Genomic DNA, 19,550 nt, shown 5'->3' on the forward strand with positions numbered 1-19,550 from the left:
CGTGGTGAACTGAGTAGTAGTTCATAGTTATAATTCATGTTGGGAGGCTGAGCTAAGAAGATTGATATCAGTCTGAAAGGGTCAGCCTGAGCTACAGACTAGGTTCTCAGACAATCTGGGTCTTTTAGATACAGTCTCAAACAAACGAACAAACAAACATGAACCCAGGTGATCACTAGCATGGTAAACAGGCCTGAGAAAGTGTGATGAAAACTTACTACAGGTATTTGACCCTGAAAATAAAGAGTCCCAAAGCCAAGGCCACAAAAGGTCATGTGTTCTCCATCCAGAGATAACACTAGTTCTGGTTTCCAGGAGCAGTTACCAGCTTCCTCTGACTTCCACTTGGGCAGTTCTGTTATACCTGTTCTTCAGGGTTTGTATCCTTTGTCCTCTTGAGTACTTCACTGCATAGTCAATGTTTTTTCACTAAAAAAGAATAATTAGCTATGATCTATGATTATACATGATCTTTTCTTTCTATATATGAAAGTGAGACAGGATGGAATTCTCTGTCTTAAATCAAATTGTAAGCTACCGATATATTTATGAAGTCATGATATCAGAAATCAGCCAATATGAAGAGGTATATTTGAAACTTGATTGATTAATTATTAATTACTATTTAATATGAAGCAAGTCTGTTTAAGCTGGGAAGCTTTGAGTCCTGTAGAATGTCATCATTTTGTCATAGAAAATTTGTTATACATGTTAAGAATTTTTTCTGTGTTTACAAACTAGGAAATAGTACTTTGTTTTCTGAAACTCTTTTGAAGAAACATCATATGTATCACACAGTTGCTTCATGGCTTCCTTGGCTGCACATATCATTAGGCTTGTTAGTAACAACGTTTAAACTTAGAAGATCAATAATCATGAATTGGATTGATGCCTCATTAGAAAGCTATATGGGCAGTACTGAGCTTATTTTAGAGGCACAGCACACTTCTAAGAACAGCATTCAAAAAGCAGACAGCCCACAGTCACATCTCTGACCCATAATTGTTCCTGTCTGAAAGAATTACAGGGATGGAAATGGAGAGAAGCCCGAGGAAAAGAAGATCCAGGAACAGGCCCAAAGTGGGATCCAGCTCAAGGGGAGGTCCCAAGGCCTGACACTATTACTGAGGCTATGGAGAGCTCACAAAAAGGAACCTATCATGACTGTCCTCTGAAAGACCCAACAAACAACTGAAAGAGTCAGATGTAGATATTTGCACCCAACCAGTGGACAGAAGTAGCAGACTCATGTTGTTGAATTAGGGAATGCTGAAAGAAGCTTAGGAGAAGGAGGATCCCATGGGAGGACCAGCAGTCTCAATTAATCTGAAGCCCCGAGATCTCTCAAACACTAGGACCACCAAAGAGACAACATACACTAGCTAATATCAAGGCTTCCAACGCACATACAGTAGAGAACTTCTGGGTCTCTGTCCATTCAGAGATGATGCACCTAACTCTCAAGAGACTGGAGGCCCCAGGTTAGGTGGGATGGGGGTTGGGGGCATCCACATGGAGTCAGGGTGGGATGAGGAGGAGGTGTGAGATATGGAGTAGTCAGAGGGTGGATGTGGGGACAGGGAATGGGATATGGATTATAAAGAATAAATTTAAAAAAGTTTAACCACTTAGTAGTACAGTTGATGTGATAAAGACAAATTTGGACTTGCATTTGGACTTGCACTTTGCAAACCAAATGAAAATCACTTAGATGAGTCACACTGAGGGCAATCTCCATACAAATTAATTGTTTCTATTAGTTTTTCTGTGAATCACTATTATGAAAGTTTTTTTAATCAAGAAAAGTAGAGGTTGATTTTTCCTGAGTGAATCAGAGCTCTTTTTTTGCCTACAGAAGTTCTGAAAATCGAAAGCAACATTGAGTGATCTAGCTGCTATCAAAAGAGTTTGTAGATTTGTGTTTTGAATGTGACTCACATTCACAAACTCAAGTTGATTATATGGCTCATTTGTTCCTTGATGTGTTTGCACTTGCAGAGTAAATATATTTGTTAATGAATATCTGAGCTTTTGTAATTGTATATTACTATGTCCTTTGCTATATCAGCCAATCAGTCTAGCTAAAATCATATGATCTCAAATAACAATCATCCTTGCTTATGATTCTTGGACCAGCTACTGAGGATGGGCTGAGTTGGGATGTGTTGGCTCTACATGGGTAAAACGACTGGTCTGGGTTCAGTGATGCATCTGAGCCAAAGCTGGTATAGAATAGAATACTATTTTCTTTTCTTTTCTTTTCTTTTCTCTTTTCTTTTCTTTTCTTTTCTTTTCTTTTCTTTTCTTTTCTTTTCTTTTCTTTTCTTTTCTTCTCCCTCCTCTCTCTCTCTCTCTCTCTCTCTCTCTCTCTCTCTCTCTCTCTCTCTTTCTTTCTTTCTTTCTTTTTTCTTTCCTCTTATTTAATACATCCTGACAACAGGTTCCCTTCCTCCGCTCTCCCAACTTTCTCCCTTCCACCTCCTGTTTCCCACAGATCCTTCACTCCCACCTTCCCCGAGAAAAGATTAGGCTTCACAGGGACATCAAACAAATATGGAAGAAGGCATAAGAAAAGGATCCCAAGAGCAGGCAAAAAGAGTCACAGATTCTACTTTTAGGAGTCCCACAAAAACATCAAGACAACAAACATAAGCTATATGCAGAGGATCTAGCACAGGCCCATGCAGGCTCCACAATTGCCATTTCAGTCTCTGTGGGCCCCCGTGAGCCTCCTTAGTTGATTCTGGGAACCATGCTCACCCAGTTTCTTTGACCCTTTTGGCTCCCACTATTCTTTCTCCCCTACTTCTGGAGCATTCTCTTAGATCTGCGGGAAGGGACTCAATAAAGATCTACAACCAAGGTCCTGTTTCTGCCAAATGTACGGCTGTGGGTCTCTGTATTGGCTCCTATCAGTTGGCAAAGGATGCCTCTCTGATGATTACCAGGCTTGGCACCAATCTATGAGCATTACTGAACATCAATAGGAACCATTCATTAATTCATTTTTTATTTTTTGACAGTTATGTTTGAGTTTTATATGGCTGCCTTATAAATAATAAAAAATTTGGATGATATAATAAAAACTAGGATGGTGATGGTGATATTTCTGTGCCATCTGTCAGTGTTGATTTCTCTATTAAAGGAAAGTACTTGAAAGATGCATACCTTGAAGAGTGAAGAAGCTAGTCCTTCACATATCTGTAGGTGAGTATATGTTTTAAATGTTATGGAGTAACATAGAAAATTAAATGTTGAGAAACAATCCTCTCTGCCTGTTTCCTGAGCACCCCAACTCATCTGCCAAGTTGAGGCGTTTCTTACGTTTTCAGGCTCATAATATGAGTAATAAAATCCATTATACATCATAATGTAATCATACTGTGTTTTATTTTACACAATTAGAATGTGGAGACCTGACATAACACGTGATACATATCTGTATCAGTTAATTGCTACTGTGACAAAATATCCAACAAAAGCAATTTAAGAAAGGAAGAATTTGTTTTGACTAGTAGGTACAAGAGATGCCGTCTATTATGAAACTAATGTGTGGTATTTGGAGCAGCCAGTGGTTAGCCAAATTGTGTCCAGATTCAAGAAGCAGAGTCTAAAGAATTCTTGTGCTTAGCCCAACCAGTTTAATGGCACAACCCACATTTAGAATGTTTCCTCCCTCAATTAACTTAAGATATTGTCCAATGATAACTGAAAATAAAATATTTCCCTTAGGATATAATCTTTCATAAGTATAGCATTAACAAGAGAGACAGAAACCAAGAAGAGAAGACTGTACGCTTTCTTGAGCTGTTAATAATATATGGACAAAGGTAATAAATAATTGATAGTTGTCACTATATGACTTCTTATTTATTCATGGAGTTTGAGATGGTTCCTTATCTTAACAGCAGCTAATCACATTATATCACATGCACTTTACATCACCAGCATTAATATGTTTCTCAGGGACATTCTCGGTGTACCAGCTTTTCAGAGATATTACAAACTGCTGATCTGTGCCAGTAAAGAATAATGCAATTATTATCGGCAGCCAGAAATATTAGACTCAGACAGAATAGTATAAGTAATACAGAAAATAACCTCTAACATCTATGATAAGTCTTTATAATGTGAGAAAGGTTGCTTTTATCATGAGTACTATACAAGTCTCCTAAATGAGGAATGGGATTAGGTAGGGGAGGTGGCTGATTTCAGGAGACAGAGTAACTATACTCTGAATTTACACATTTCAGAGGTAGGGTAGACATATGGACCACAAAGAAAGGCAACGAGAATATGTGTATTTTATCTTTTTTTTTCTCTTGAATGTCTACAATATACCTGCAGCAAACTTTTCGTGATTCCTTTCTATGACAACACAGCCACATTTACTTACAGTGATTTCTAAATTCTAAATACAGAAATAATTAAAGCACCAAACACATAAGGACTATATTCAGACAGGAGAAAGCAAAGGAAGTGCTTTAATTGGCAGCTAAAGTTACTAAGGTCTTAATTAGTTCATCTTATTTGAAAAGTGTTTAAGGAAGTGCTACCGAGGAAATCCTTTAATCCTGTGATGCACATCCCCAGCACCTGTGAAAAACATCCTTCCTTTCTCTTTGTCATCAGAATTCTTGTTTAGAACAGGATGGCAAGATGCCTGGTAGCCTAAAGACACAAGTTGAAAGCTGTTAGGGATTTCTGAGAATATTTCATTTTCTTAGTGGGAAGCATGACAGCTTCTGGAGCCATGGCTTCATTCCTTCCCTCTCTCCTTCTCGATTGTCTCTAAATACAAGCCAGAGGCTTTCCATTATAGACCTGAACTTTGTGAACCAAAACCCAATGCTATCACTCACTTAGTTTCTCTTATCTGATATAAACTTTTCTCTAAACTGTCACATATCATGTTTTATTATTTCACCATAATCACATTTCTGACTATAGTATCAGTCTCAATATTAAATTATTTAAAATCCCCTCAAGAGTCACCTGAAGCTGGGACAAAAACAATGTAGAACATGCAAGATATTTTTTGCCAAGACAAACTATCTTACATATATTTTTAAATGTTTCCATACAATTCTTCTAGCTATTTGGTGAAGTGTGTTCTGTCATATAAATCCATTATAAGAGGTAGAGGCATAATGAAGTGAACAAACTAGTCTTAGGGTTCACAGACAGGGGATTAATGGGTACCAGAATATAGGCAACTTTACAAAATCATGAAATCATTATTATATTCATTGATGAATATATGGAGTTCTTTTAATGGTCCCAAGTAAGAAAAAGATTCTATGTTGAGATATGATTACAACTAATATATTCTTGGTGTAATATTTTGTTTTCAGAAGTTCACAACAAAGACTTAACACATTCATCTGTCAATCATATGGCAATTACCATGTAAAAATCCCCTTTCTGTGCTTAATTCTTTTGTATTAGTGTATATTGAACATTTTCAAGTCTTTAACAGAGGCACTTAAAACAACATATTTTAAAAATATGAATCATCCCAAAGTGGACATGAAATCCAACTGAATCACTAAATTTCTTCTCTAAAGCTGATTACATCTGTTTGTTTATGCATTAACTCACTGAGTATGAGAGAATGAATGTCAAAATATTTAAGAAGTTGTCAGATATAAATCCACATAAATATGAATAATTAGGAAGGCATTCTAATGGGATAGAATGAGAAATAGAATACTAGAGTAGTTATTTTGGATGTATTCTTAAATTACTGTATGACAATGAAGGTGTTCAGTATCTATTCTTGTTTTCTGATGGTTTGTAGTTACATAGCTGTGGCAATGGCAGTGCCTTATTTGTTTTGTATTCCCTTCCTTTTTTTTCTGTGTTTATTTACAAATTTATTAGACAATATTTGAGAGTAACACAGGAATATATATATACATATATAAATATTTATATATGTGTACATATATAAATATTTACTATATACATATATAAATATATATATATATATATAGTAACACAGGAATATATATATATATTCCTGTGTTAATAAATGCCACAGACCTTTATTCCCTCTGGCGGGATTACACAGCTTTAAGGTAAAATTAGTTTGTAGAAGCAAGTAGCCATGTTTGAAAGTGAGGGGCAGACAAAGTAAAGAATCTGAGAAATATTTAATTGAATGAATCATAGATAGAATATGCCCAACTCTCACAGGAACAGCACAGGAAAGAAGCTATTTACAAACAGCACAAGGAGAGAGAAACAGTTGGAAGTTGAGTCAGTTGTGAGTCAGTTCAGTAGAGTGGAGTTGAATCAGTGCAATCAGTGCATTTGGTGAACTGCAACTGAGTTCAACTGAATTCATTCATGACTTCTTTTCCCTTGTTTTTCTTTTTTACATTTCAAATGTTATCCCTTTCCTGGTTTCCCCTCCAAAAACACTCTATCCCATCCCCCCTCCCCCTGCTCACCAACCCACCCATGCCTGCTTCTCTGTCCTGGCATTCCCCTACACTAGGACATCAAGCCTTCACAAGACCAAGGGCCTTTCCTACCATTTATGTCCAAAAAGGCCATCCTCTGCTATGTATGCAGTTGGAGGCATGAGTCCCTCCATGTGTACTCTTTGCTTGGTTGTTTAGTCCCTGGGAGCTCTGGGGTACTGGTTAGTTCATATTTTTTGTTTCTCCTATGGGTCTGCAAACCCCTTCAGCTCCCTGGGTCCTTTCTCTAGCTCCTCCATTGGGGACCCTGTGATCAGTCCAATGGTTGGGTGAGAGCATCCACCTCTGTATTTGTCAGGCACTGGTATAGCCTCCTAGGAGACATCTCTATCAGGCTCTTGTCAGCAAGCACTTGTTAGCATCCACAATAGTGTCTGGATTTGGTAACTGTATGTGGAATAGTTCATGCAGTGCAAGTCAGAAGATGCAGTTGAAGACAAAGAATCAGAAGGACCCAGAAAATTAGAAGAAATTGCCAGAGTTACTTTGAGGCCAAGCAGAGCAATTCAGTGAGAAGTAGAGAAAAGCCTGTTTGAATCTGTCAGCTTGGAGAGGAGTTTGAGCCAGAACAGCTTTTTAAATCAGCCAGCTAGAGTTCAGAAAGAACCAGGAAGGGTGAGATTCTTTGGCGGTAAGCCTCCTAGACATTAATAACATAGTGGATAAAAGTTACCTGTGTGTGAGCATGTGTTCACATGTGTGCATGCTTGTGCTCTCATGCATGTGTGTGTGTGTGCATATGTGTGATGGGGGAGGGGTAGATACAGATGATGTTACACTGCACATGGTATCAATGTTGCCTTTTGTAGCCACTGATGTCTCACAAATATTCCAGGCAAATAAGATCTTTCTTTAGTTGTTGATCAGGGGACCCAGGAGATTTCCCAAATATTATTGGCTATTGTCATTGCCCTTGGTTACCTACCTTAACTTGTAGACAAAAGTGTAATACTGAACATACCATATATGTGGTACACAGAGTTTGGAGGAATTGAGGAATTGATGTGGAACTGACTCACATGTGTAACATGGAGGACAAGCTCTCATCCTGCCTGGACAGGCTTTTGCAAGATTAAGAGAGAATAACATTCAAACTCCTCCCCATCTATATAGACTGTGAAACACTATGTTAATGAATCATTTCCACTTTAGAAAGAGAAGAATCTGTTCCTCTTGCGGAAGGAACCCCAAAACTGGCACTAAGCAACAGGATGATGGTTAGTCCTAAATACAAAGCATGATTCAAGGACTCAGGATAGGATTGCCCCAAACAGGGGACTGTGATGTATCCAAACACCCCTTCTTAGGCTACATAAGCAGCTGCTTGCTGTTCAGGCTTGTGAAACTGGCTAGCATGTCTATGTATTCTGCCCATTTGATGTTGAAATATCAGACCCAGAGAATGTTTCTCTCAAGTCATATTTTCTTGCTGAGATTTTGTGTTGTAATCTGAGCTGGTAACTTTGAAGGAAAACCAATAGAGACTAGAGAGCTGCTGAGATTCACAAAGGAACAGACATTCACCTTGGGTAGCTGACTGATAGTTGGATGTAGGGTTGGTGGGGTCCCACGTTCTGTTCCACCACAGGGCTTGGCCTCTCGGGAGGCAGGACACAGGAGTTTTGAATGTGTTTAGCCTAAGCTGTTGCTGGGCCAGTGTCAGGCTGTGGGGAAGCTGCAGGACATTGCTCCAGGTGAGGCCTGAGACAGCCAGAGTTGGCTTGAACGTCCCCGGTCCTGCAAGAGGACGGGCCTGTCTGGTTCTCAGGCTCTTAGACACCCAAGCTCCACTGTATGCTGTGGAAGACCTGGGAACAGAATTGGGGCCACAGACTGGATCTAGCTCAGAGCCTAGGGGAAAAGCGGCAGGAGCTCCAGCTGGATCCCGCAGGGAGAGAGAGTCCTTGGCTTGTCAGTGGTGGTGGGCATGGGCTTGGCTTGGAGTCCGTGACTGGGGGCACATAGAAGCCTTCTGCAGTAGATTAGATGGCGGCTCATTAGGTGAAAGCCTTCTCCATTGCTCCCCATGGCAGATCCTGGTGAAAAGAGGCAGTACATGGTATTAAGACATTTATTGTCATGGTAGAAAGTGGATCAGTAAAACCATACCCCACTTCTCAGGGTGCACCTGAGGTTAAATACCTTTTGCAGGGAGGAGTGTCTGGGAAGAAAAGTTTATTGGGTAAGTCCTCCAGGCCTTTAGGTACCTCATTAAAATGGAGATCTGTCTTGATGCTACATGAACACAAATCACATCCTACACCCATGAAGGGACTTGCTGCATTGCCCTTATGTGAATGATGGCTAGAAGCCTAGTGTTCGGGAACTGGGTGAAATGCCTGTCACCCCTTTAGAGTTACCGGGAATTCTAGCCTTAGCTCAATCGGGAACTAGGCTGCCTTTCACAGTCCTACAGTTGAAGATCTCCCAGGCTATGGAACACCTCTGATGTTCTGTCAATAAAACCTATAGAAAGTTCTGATGTTCAATTCATATCCTTTGATCCCTAGCAGTTAAACTTAAACTCCTGAGCTCCAAGGTTAGACTTAGGTAGGTGAAGAGGTTATACTGGCTCAGTTCTTGAGGTTTGTACTCAGGTTCTCTTCCTCTGTGATGTGCTCCTAAACAACAGCAGTAGTTTCTGGGTTGTAAATCCTAGCTTCCATCAGCAACTAATGCTTATAGATCACCCAGTTTGTGGAATCTTACTTGTAGCACATATGTGTACCAGAGTGATCCCATCTGTACCTAAAGTCAACTTCTTAATGAGAAATGGGTACCCTAGTTCATGCTCCTGGCACTTAAACCTCTTCCAAACAGGCAAGTATCTCAGTCATTGTATCAGTTGCTAATAAGTTATATAAGAGTTTAAGTAGCTAAATGCTTGACAGATAAAGAGCTCGATTGGTTAAGAACATCAGAGACAGGAGGAAAGGAAATAGGAACTGAAAAAGAGAGAGAGAGATTGAGAGAGACACATAGAGAGGAGAGAGAGAGAGAGAGAGAGAGAGAGAGAGAGAGAGAGAGAGAGAGAGAGAGAGAGAGAGAGAGAGAGAGAGAGAAGTGGAATTAGATTGGTACAAAATTGTGTTTATTGTATTGCTAAAATTTGATTTGTATTCCTAATAAAGTGGTTATGTTTAAGGCATTATTTTCATTTCATTGTTTTGCTAATGTCTTATGACTTGCTGATCATTTTTTACTATTGAAATTATGCTAGAAAAAAAGTCAAATTTAGTGACTCAAATAGATTTACAAGGTAGACAAGATCTTTTTGTAAATTAAGTATCTAATGACTGAACATTTGTAGTTGACAATGACCAATTGAGACTAATTATCAGAGCTCATATTCTTACTGTTTTAGGAGAAGCTACCATTCAAGGTTTCTTTTCTATTTAAAGCAAATTAAAGATTTTTAAAAATTAACTATGAAGTGGAAACTTAAGGGTTCTTTAGAAAGTCAGTTGTGTTGGATGGGTGTTTTGCTGGGGCAAACATCTGAAGGAACATTTCCCTGAAGCGGACACAGGTAAAAAGGCTTGGTGGAGTGCACTGGCAGAGCTAGCTGTGTGACTTGCGTCTTCACTGACTTTAGTTTCACTGAGGAAGGCACAGCTGAGAATGTCTCCTGGTATTCCTGCTGGTCCAAAAACTTCTTACTGACTCAGTTGAAGCCTGGCTGTCTCTGCTAGGTCAAGCTACTGCTGTTGATCAGGGTTTGCTATTCCAACTGTACCAGACTGGACGGCAGCTGCATGTGTGAAGTGTTTGAGAGTAAGTCGAGCTGCTGATGCTGACGTGCGAACTGAGCTGCCAATTTCCAGACAAGATGAGATTTGCTCCAAGGAACATTTCCAAACATGTCCACTTCCCCCAATCCTTTCTTTTTCACTACCCCTGGTGGGTGGTGGGCTAGAAGAGAGTTTAAAATGTTTAAGATCCGTCATTAAAAGTAGGCTTTGAAAAAAGTAAAGTTACATAACTATGAATGTATCTTCTTAGTATACCTGTCCAAAAATAAAACAAAACAAAACAAAACAAAACAAAACAAACAAAACCTTCATTCTAAACTTTTAAATCTTATCGTATACAAGAAAAACAAATTATTTCTGGATCAAATTGTGATATGAAATGAAAAGTGGATTGTGTATGACAATCATTTCAGTAGGACAACGAAGCAGCAGAAGTGGTGTACCAAAGCACTTCTGAAAACCAAACTGCTTAGTAGCCTGATCCAAGAATAGCCCATGCAGGTTTCAGAATCCCCATGAATTTACTGTATCTAATATGTGTGCTCTTCAAATATACATATAATCATAAGGCCTACCTAATTTTGCCCATAGCAATGTCTGACCCCACATCAAACAAGTAATGCTTCACCTTTTGATTGAATTTGACTATGAAGATTTTCCACAACTGCAATACTTACTGGAGTTCTTGCTAGCCAAGTACCACCGCTTCAAGTAGCTCAACACCTTCTTTATACCTTTTGTATGGAATACTTCTACAGACAGCAGGACGTTAAAAAGCTTCCCAAGCAGGAGGGAAAAAGTACTTAACCTGAAAGCTTAAATATTTCAAAATATGAATAAACAAATTTATTTTGTTTTAATTAAAAAATGTGCTGATTTTTAATGGTTTCTACTGTGATGAATAAAGGTATGTTTGATTCTTTGTGTAATTCTTTGAAATACATTGTCTAAACCATAATACCTTTTCATCAATTTATGAAAAGCTCTATGGAGCCGTGAAAATGTTCCTGAAAACCGTTTGCTAGAGAAATTTCAGGCAGCTCTCAAGATTTCAGTACCAACTCTCTTAGACCTCAGTCTAGACTTATGACATTGTTAATTCTGCTTATTCACTACTACTTCTTGATGTTAAGCCAGAGAAACATATGCTGCCGGAGACCAGCATTTGTTTTGTTTCCTGACTATCCATAATTTCTATGCTAGTATACTCAAAAAGCTAAGGTGCTGCCAAAGTCACCAGAGGAAGTGGCTGCGGCCAATTTCTTCTCATAACATAAAGAATAAATTTCAAAGTCAACTTGGAAGTCTAATTTAAAATGAATTTATTATATGATGATGTTGGGAGCTTAAGTGAAAGAAAAAAAAAAAGGCATAACTCCCATAGAAGAATGGGTCCTAGACATAGGGTACCATAGAGCTGATAGCACAAGAAATGTAGGGTAAATGGCAGAAACTGAGGCAAGTCATAAGGAGGTAGGCTCCTTTGCCCATCAAGCCTAGTCATATGCGATCCAGTGCCTCTCAGCTTCAGTCATATCTACACATGTAACTTCCAGAAACACTCAGATCATATGAGAGGGAAAAAAAAGGTTAAAAAGGCAGAATGGAGTAAGAGAACCTTTTAGTATTTTTGGCTTCTGTCTAGGACAAAACTGAAGGTAGGCTCCATAGAGGGGCTAATATCCAATATATATATATATATATATATATATATATATATATATATATATATATAAATTAGACTCCAGACAATCAAATGAACCTATTAAAAATGGTGAACAGAGCTAAACAAAGAATTCTCATCTGAGGAAACTCAAATGGTTAAGAAGTACCTAAAGAAATGTCCAACATACTTAGGCATTAGGGAAATACAAATCAAAATGACCCTGAGATTCCACTTCACAGCAGTGAGAATGGCTAAGAACAAAAACTCAGGAGACAGCATATTCTGGCAAGGATGTGGAGAAAGTGAAAAACTCCTCCATTGTTGATGGGATTAGAAGCTAGTACAAATAATCTGGAAATCAGTCTGGCAGCTCCTCAGAAAATTGGACATAGTACTACCTGAAGACTCAGCTATACCATTCCTGGGTATATATCAAAAAGATGCTCTATCATGTAATAAGGACAAATGCTCTACTATGTTCATAGAAGCCTTATTTATAATAGCCAGAAGCTGTAAAGAACCCATCTGTCCTTCAACAGAGGAATGGATACAGAAAATATGGTACATTTACACAATGGAGTACTACTCAGCTATTAAAAAGAATGAATTCATAAAATTCTTAGGCAAATGGATGGAACTATCATCCCGAGTGAGGTAACCTAATCACAAAAGAACACACATGGTATTCACTCACTGATAAGTGGATATTAACCTAGAAGCTTGGAATGGCCAAGATTCAATTCACAGACCATATGAAGCCCAAGAATGAAGATCAAAATATGGGTGCTTCCATCCTTCTTACAAGGAGTAACAAAATATTCATGGGAGCAATTCCAGATGCAAAGTATAGAGAAGAGACTGAAGGAAAGGCCATCCAGAGACTGCCCCACATGGGGATCAGTCCCATATACAGTCACCAAGTGCAGACACTATTGTGGATGCCATGAAGTGCATGCTCACAGGAGACTGATATAACTGTCTCCTGAGAGGCTCTGACAGAGCCTGATATATACAGAGGCAGATGATCACAGCCAACCATTGAACTGATCATGAGGTCTCCAATGGAGGAATTAAAGAAAGGACTGAAGGAGCTGAGGGGTTTGGATCCCCGTTGTGGGAGTATCAGTACCAACAGGCCAGACACCCCCAGAACTCCCAGGGTCTAAACCACCAACCAAAGAGTACACATGGAGGAGCCCATGGCTCTGGCTGCATATGTGGCAGAGGATGGCTTTGTCAGATATCAAGGGGAGAAGAGGCCCTTGGTCCCTTGAAGGTTCGATGCCCCAGTATGGGAAATGAGAGAGTGGGGAGATGGGAGTGAGTTAGGGGGTGGGGGCACACCCTCATAGAAGCAGGAGGAGGGGGGATGGGATAGGGAGTTTCTGGGGATGAAAATTGGGAAAGGGGATAACATTTGAAATATGAATAAATAAAATATCCAACTTAAAAATTTTTTTCCAGCACAAACCTACTCCAATAGCAACAGCAATAGGGAAATAAGTGTTCAAACGTGAACTTGTTGGGAACATTTTAGATTCAATAAGCTGGGCATACTGACGACTACCCAAAGTCCTTTAACACCATTTCAGAAACAGAAACAGCTTCCTCTGTGCTACCCCACTCCATCTTCAATGACTCAGCCCAACATCCTTGCTATCATCAATGGTCATCGGGATATCTTTCTATCACCACCACATTTTCCCTATGTGCACACTCCATACAACCCCTATAAACATGCCATTATGATGTTTCTGTCCTGTCTCCGTCTGCCCTTAGAGGCATTCATTTTACCCTCTTCTTCCAATAAACCTCTTTTGTCAGGTTAATTTATGGTGTAATTTTTGTGGTATTCCTTAACTCCCAACCACTGAGGTACTCTTTCTCTGCAAAAACCCTTTCAGAATTTATAATGGAATTAAAAGAACTACTGAACATAGATCTGTGAAATCATAAGGAACAGTATTCAAATACACATGTGTTCCTGTCCTAGATTTAGTGTTTGGTATATGTCTATGTGCATACACAGAATTTTAAGCCTGTTTGCACTCATAATCTTACCAATTACATATTTTATACCAATTACATATTTTGACAAATATTTGATTATATCAGTACCTACAGAAGAGGATCAAAAGGAACTACGATCAATCATATAAGTAAATATATCTAAGAAGCAAACGAAACCATGATGATATCTCTATTTAGCTATGGGTGTCCTTCCTTAGTGTTTCATTAGACCTGTTTAGTGTAGGAAGGGTTGTAATGGGTGAGTGAGGTGGGTGCCAGTGAAGCTATTGTTATGAAATTTGAAATATTTACTGCAAAGATCATGAACTCAGCATACTGGCATCCTACTGTTGCTTTTCACTGGCTTTTCTCTCTTGTAGTATGTGTATTTATTTCATGCTAATGTTGTTTTGATGGAGAAATACTGGAGTTATCAACTATTCAGGAACTGCTGTCCAGAGTTTTCGTTCACTATTTTTTCCATAATATTGAAAGGAAATTTTTCTAAACATTTTATTATTGTCTGTCTGCCTTTCCCTCACATGCTGTGTTTGAAGGTTATGAGATTTTTAAAGGCTTGTTCTGATTCTGTGCTTAGGTCAGTTAAAGAAGTTATTATTTTGAAAAGATAGTTTGATTTACAAAGGCTTTCTATGGTAACTGCAGGTCTAAAATTTATTAGCTACCTGATCACTCACAAAGAATAAAAGCATGTAGAAGGTTGGGTCAATGAGAAATGATTCAAAGAGAGATTAGTTAACATGTGCTTTCATTTATAGTCAAACAACATAGAACCTTTTCCAGGCAAGTATATGTTATATTGATATATGTCTGTTCAAAATAATACCCATTGTTTTAGTATGGCATGGCTTTCAAATCATTACTATTTTAGTTTGTTCTGGGAATTATATATTTGCTCTTTTATCCTTCATTCAACTTTCTCTTTTTCCTTGCAAACTTTTTAGTAGACCTGACATTAATTTCAGTAAGTAAATAAATTTACACACTTTTAAGAAATATAAGAGAGCCTCAAGAAGTTAATATTCTCCCCAAGATACTTTGAGTTGGGTCTCTTGGAAATGATTATGTAGGCCATATATTTTAAAGAAGCTTTTTATGACCATGACTATTTAGAACAACAGTTCTCAACCTATAGGTTCTGATTCCTTTAGTGGTTCAAATGACTCTATCACAAGGGTTACCTAGAACTATCAGGAAACAAGTATTTACATTGCAATTCATAACAGTAGTAAAATTACAGTTATCAAGTAGCAGTGGCTTACTTCCAGGCTCACTATTTGAAAGTTCTAGACTCTAACCCTTTAAAAAGGTAACCCCAACCCAAAACAAAATCTATTATAAATTGCTTTAGTCATGGTGTCTCATAATACCAGTAGAATAGTATCAAAGACAAAATCCATAGCCCATTTTTTAATTGGGAATTTTGTTTCTTTTTCCTTTGTTTTTAAGTTACTTGTATATTCTGTTTATTAATCTTTTATCAGATGTGTTCACTCTGGACCTCTAACTCACTAAGTTGGTGGTGTCCTGTTTTTTTTTTTCTTTAATTAATTACCACTTGTTAATTATTGGCATTAATTAAAGGTAGAGTCTTATTCAGAAAGTCCTTTCCTATACTTATATCTTGTAGGATATTGCTTATGGTTTCTACTAGAAGCTTCTTGGTTTCAGGTTCCACAATGAGGACTTTGATGTATTCAGAGTGAGTATCTGTGCAGAGTGTTAGATATGGTTCTAATTTTATTCTTCTTTGGTGATAGATATGGTTGTAATTCCATTCCTGTACATGTAACCATCCAGTGTTCCAAGAACCATTTCTTGAACATGCTGTTTTCTCTTCAGTGTGTGTGTGTTTTGGCCTCTCTCTCTCAGATATCAAATAGCTCATGATTTGGATCTTCTATTTAGTTCCATTGATCTTCATGTATGTTTTTGTGCTCTTACTATGGTATTTTTTATTACCATAGTGTTCCATAGCTCTGGAACACTTGAAAGTTGATGAGGTAATATCGCCAGCATTGTTCTTTATGTTCAGGGTTGAATTGGCTCTTCAAGTCTGTTTTGATTCCAGGTGTACTTGAGGATTTGTTTTCTATTTCTTGTGAAGAGTGTTATGAAATTTCTGTTAAGAGTATGAATGTGTAAATTGGATTTCATAAAAGGGTCATTGTCACAGTCTTAATTCTATCAATCTATGAGTTAGAAAGTCTTTCCCTCAATCTCTTTTTTCAGAGATTTAAAGTTTTCTCTATAGAAGTGTCTGCCTCCTCAGAAATTGGGATTGTGAAAAGGGTCTATTCAACCATGGGGAAGAGCTCTAGGTGAGGCGCAAGCATAACACAAGTGCTCAGGAAAAAAATATTGGGAGAAACAGGGATGGACTTTAACTAGGAAAGAATGGAGAGGGTAATACAGAAAGAGGAAGAGAGAGAGAAATAAGATTAAATATTGAAAAAACTATAAAGAGCTGTATTGTTTTACCTTCACATCTATTTATACCTATTTCTATCTATATCATCTATATGTACATCTATATCTACATCTCTATGCATGTAGATATCTTATCTTATCTTTCTATCTGTCTATCTATCTATCTATCTATCTATCTATCTATCTATCTATCTATCTATCTATCTATTTATCTATCTACTTATCTATCTATCTATCTCCCTGTCTCTCTATCCAAAAAGAGTTTAAATGATTTTTTTGTCACTTGGAATTATGATGCCTCTTCCTAAGAACCATCAGGGATGGAGAAGGAGGAGGAAGAAGGAGAATAATAATAATTAATAATAATAATAATAATAATAATAATAAGTAGTAGTAGTAGTAGTAGTAGTAGTAGTAGTAGTTTTGTAGCATGCAAATAGAGAAAGTAACATTATCTTCCTGGCCAAAAAGACAGAAAAAATTACTTAAAGTGCATTTGCTGGCTAGTCTTATGTGAGCGTGACACAACTAGAGTAATCAAAAAGGAGGGAGTCTCATTGAGAAAATTGTCACCATAAGATCTGGCTGTAAGGCATTTTCTTAATTAGTGATTTATGGATGAGGGCCCAGCCCATTGAGGGCATTTTCATGCCTAGGATGGTGGTCCTGAATAGTATAAGAAAGCAGGCCAAGCAAGCTATGGAGAGCAAGCCAGTAAGAGGCACCCCTTCGTCACCTTTGCATCAGTTCCTGCATAAAGGATCCTGCCCTATTTAAATTCCTATCCTAATTTGCTTCATTAATATTGCTGTGAGATAGTAAGCCAAATAAACCCCTTCTTTCCCAACTTGCTTTTTGGTCATGGTGTTTTTTCACAGCAATAAAATCCCAAAGAAGGCAGTATGTCAGAATATTTACACCTTAAGATATCACACCCAGTAATTTGGAATCAACATTAGAAGCAGTTGTTTTTCAAATAATTTCAGATAGGGTGTTATGCATCTCTGATAGCCTCTCATTTATTTTATATACAATGATGATTTTGAGGATGAGGATTACAGATAGATGTCCCAAAACATTGTGTATGTGGTGATGGGGAATGATGCTCCATACATGCTAGGCTAACACTCTGGTAAATGAAATACACCCATAATGCTTAGAATCATTTTTAGTTTGTAAAGAAAAATGGCTTTTTTGTGTGTTGGTAACTCCCTAAGTTTTGATATGACTCTTAGTCTAGCTATATTTATCAATTAACTTAATGTTGCTAACTTACTATGTCAGGATAGCATCAATTCATTGAAGATAACATGATATCATTGGCTCCTTTAGAAATTAAGACTTGGCATAATTTATGGTATTCTTTGGTACCAGATAGGCACAGTAAAGACAGAGAGAGGTGCTGAAGAATAGCTTTAGTACACACGAACCCATAGATAGTTAATGTTTTTTTCTATCAGAACATCAAGAGGCTTTTTCATAATGTACTGATTCAGATTCAGGATTTTCATAACATAAAGATTTAGGTAGAAACATTAGAAAAATGAGATAATGGCTTTGCAAAGAAGTCACTAGAAGATAATTAGTCTGTCTGATATTTATAGAAGCCATCTCCATTTTTAAGTGTGGATCAAAATATATCATATCTGACTCCCATAAATTTCTGATCTCATATTTCAGACTTAATTCTTGGAATATCCTGACTGGCATGAGTTGGTTTGGTGAAGCACTCTAAACTGCTTCCTACTTATGCAAGATAGCATTGTTTTCTGTACAAAAAGGCTGGGTCAAGAGTTTAATAATGATCTACTAGGTAAATATCAGCTCAGAGGAAGATGGTGTTCTAGAAGAAAGGTTGTCATTTTTTTTCCTTTGAAATTTCCCAGAGGTCTAGTTTTGATATAAGATAATCTTCATTTTCACTTTCAGTTTTCATTATTTACAATAATTTAATAACATCATAGTCATGAGCTCTTCTTCCTAGCCATTTTGTTCCTAGAATAGCAACTCCAAAACTTAAATACTTACAAATAAGTAACTTGGCCATAAGCTTTGGCTCATTCATAGACTAGATTGTAACTTATATAACCCGTTAATTATAGTCTATCTCTGCTACATGGTTGGTTACCTCTCCTCTCATATTCTCTGAATCCAGGGTGAAAAATCTCCCAGAGTTCCTATCTCTCTATTAATATTCATACGTTTTATTTCCTGCCTTTTACTAATAGGCCATTAGCTTTTTATTGACAGGAAATACTTCCACACAGTATGCAAGTGATTCTCTCCACAAAATATTTTTCTTTTTTTTTAAATTATTTTATTAGATATTTTCTTCATTTACATTTCAAATGCTATCCTGAATGTCCCCTATACCCTCCACCCACCCTGCTTCCCTGCCCACTTCTTGGCTCTGGCATTCCCCTGTATGGGGCATATAAAGTTTGCAAGACCAAGGGGCCTCTCTTCCCAACAATGGCTGACTAGGCCATCTACAGCTAGAGACACGAGCTCTGGGGGTACTAATTAGTTCATATTGTTATTCCACCTATAGGGTTGCAGACCCCTTCAGTTCCTTGGATAATTTCTCTAGCTCCTTCATTGGGGTCTCTGTATTCTATCCTATAGATGACTGTGGGCATCCACTTCTATATTTGCCAGGCACTTGCATGCCCTCACAAGAGATAGCTATATCAGTGTCCTTTCAGGAAGTTCTAGCTGGCATATACCATAGTGTCTATGTTTGGTGGCTGATTATTGGATGAATCCCAGGTGGGGCATTCTCTGGATTGTCCATCCTTTCATCTTAGCTCCAAACTTTGTCCCTGCAAATTCTTTCATGGGTATTTTATTCCCTATTTTGGGGAGGAATGAAGTATCCACATGTTGGTCTTCCTTCTTCTTGATTTTCTTGTGTTTTGGAGATTGTATCTTGGGTATTCTAAGTTTCTGGGCTAATATCCACTTATCAATGAGTGTATATCAAGTGAGTTCTTTTGTGATTGGGTTACCTCACTCAGAATGATATCCTCCAGATACATTCATTTGCCCAGGAATTTCATGAATTCATTGATTTATTAGCTGAGTAGAGTACTCCATTGTATAAATGTGCCACATTTTCTGTATCCATTCCTCTGTTGAAGGACATCTGGGTTCTTTCCAGCTTCTGCCTATTATAAATAAGGC

Source organism: Mus pahari, chromosome 6 (genome assembly GCF_900095145.1).
Source record: "Mus pahari chromosome 6, PAHARI_EIJ_v1.1, whole genome shotgun sequence".
Taxonomy (NCBI): domain Eukaryota; kingdom Metazoa; phylum Chordata; class Mammalia; order Rodentia; family Muridae; genus Mus; species Mus pahari.